At 34.9% G+C, this 2,152-nt stretch overlaps 1 non-coding gene across 1 annotated transcript; it reads left to right on the top strand.

Moving 5' to 3' along the window:
* The first annotated feature begins 501 nt into the window (after positions 1-501).
* On the top strand, positions 502-608 carry LOC148803890 (small nucleolar RNA R71). The gene has a single exon (XR_016081626.1). It is a non-coding gene; the product is annotated as a small nucleolar RNA R71 (small nucleolar RNA).
* Positions 609-2,152: the final 1,544 nt, after the last annotated feature.

The raw sequence follows: 2,152 nt of genomic DNA, 5'->3' as shown, positions 1-2,152 counted from the left end.
GGCGGCTATTATTGGAATTCCATGGGTGCTTTTTGTTGGTTGTTCCATGAAAAATTTGGATGACTCCTCCACCCTGGGTTGTATGTGTTCGAATAGGGGTTGAAATTCGGCCTGCCACCATGAGAAATAAAATTAGCACTTTTAGGTGAAGCAAAAGGATTACCTAATGGACAGTCAGAATTAATATGTCCTAATTGGCCACATAAATCACATGGATTGCTAGATGATGTATTTATTGCTGCAATATTAAGAGTATCTAATTTTTTATTCAAACTAGCAAGTTGTGCAGATAAAGCAGCAAAAGAATCGATATGGTGTACTCCCCTTCGATCAATTTGGTCATTATTCCATTGGTAGCTGTTCAACACCATTTCTTCCACTAGATCATAAGCTTCCTCTGGCGTTTTCCTCATGATTGTGCCACCCGTAGCTGCATCAATAATAGAACGATTAAAGGGGGTAATACCATTATAAAAAGTTTGGATTTGACGCCAAGTTAGTATCCCATGGTGAGGACACTTCCTAAGCATCTCCTTGAATTGTTCCCATGCTTCATACAAAGATTCCCTCTCTAATTGAGCAAAAGTAGTGATATCATTAATTAATTTTGTTGTTTTAGAGGGTGGAAAATACTCGGCCAAGAATTTTTGGGTCAAGTCATTCCAAATGGTGATGCTTCCTATAGGGAGTGAGTTAAGCCAATCTTTAGTTCTATCACACAATGAAAATGGAAATAGTCTAAGCCTAATAGTATCATCGCTAACTCCATTATGTTTAAATGTATCACATATTTCTAGGAAGTTAACAATATGTGCATTAGGATCATCACTTGGTAACCCACTAAATTGAATACTCATCTGAATCATTTGGATAATTGCAGGCTTGATTTTGAAATTATTGGCCTGAATTGTGGGCTTGCAAATGCTGGAAGTAGCCCCATCAATTGTTGGACAAGCATAGTCCAAAAGGGTGCAATTTGCTTCTGCCATATCTTCCTCAATTTCTATTGCTGGTTTGCCAATTTCAACCTCCTCTCTCGCTTACCTTTGTTGGCTCTTTGCAATAAGCGAAGGGTTCTCTCAATTTCAGGATCGAATCTTGCTAATTCTTCTCTTCTAGTGCGTGTCATGCACTAGTAAATCTGAACACAACAAGAATTCGAACAAATAAAATAATAAAAAAATTAAAAACAGAAATAAAAATCCAAATTAACCAAGGTTAACAAGTTCTAATATTACTTTAGGATTAAATCCCCGATAGCGACGCCAAAAACTTGATAGCTATAATTATAACCCTAGCAAGTGCACTAGTTATTAAGTAGTATAAAAATATTGTTCCCACGAGGATTTAACAAAATAAGAATTAGAACTACAGCCTTCCTTAATTATTTGGACAATCGAAATTCAGATCCAACAGTAAGAACTACTGAAAATAAAAAAATAGAAAAAGAAAATAAAAACAAGGACAATCAATAACTTAATATGCAACGATTAAGTGAAATCGCTAGGACCATTGGTCCACCTAACCATTCCAATGCATATTAATGGATGCGATTAACCAAGATAATTTGTCATTCCCATAAGCTAAAATTTTCCCAATTTTATTTAATATTCTTTTCCAAGATATATTAAACCTACTTCTATCAAGTAACCCCTCGATCCCTCGACTAGAATTCTCAAGATAGAAATGCATTAAGTGCAAAAAAAACTCATACATTCAAATGAATCATGTGTATATATCCTTATATACCATTCAATTCACACGATGAATTATGTGGTCTAATATACGAATTCCTCTCCCGATTCATTCATATAAACCTAATCAATTAAGAGATGGCCACTCCTAATCGCATTAAGCAAATAACTCATAGACTATATGGAAATCACGATCTTGGATGAATCATAATAATAAAAATATATTAATTATCGTGGTTAAGCTTTCCACAGCCCTAGCTATAAATAAATTAGTTCATGATAAAGGAAATAAAGCAAACAAGTGAAAAGAAAGAACTCATGATTTCGCCTTTGGAGTTGAGATCTCCTCTTCTTCTTGTCGCCATCTCCTTCTTGAAGCTTTCTCCCTTTTGTTGATCTCCTTCTTGAAGTTTTCTTAATGATCTTCTTGATTACTTCAGAGGAAACTTCAGTAATTG

This window comes from Nelumbo nucifera, chromosome 1 (assembly GCF_055504915.1).
Source record: "Nelumbo nucifera cultivar China Antique chromosome 1, China Antique-T2T, whole genome shotgun sequence".
In the NCBI taxonomy this organism is placed as follows: Eukaryota; Viridiplantae; Streptophyta; class Magnoliopsida; order Proteales; family Nelumbonaceae; genus Nelumbo; species Nelumbo nucifera.
This window is presented reverse-complemented; position numbering and strand designations above follow the sequence as displayed.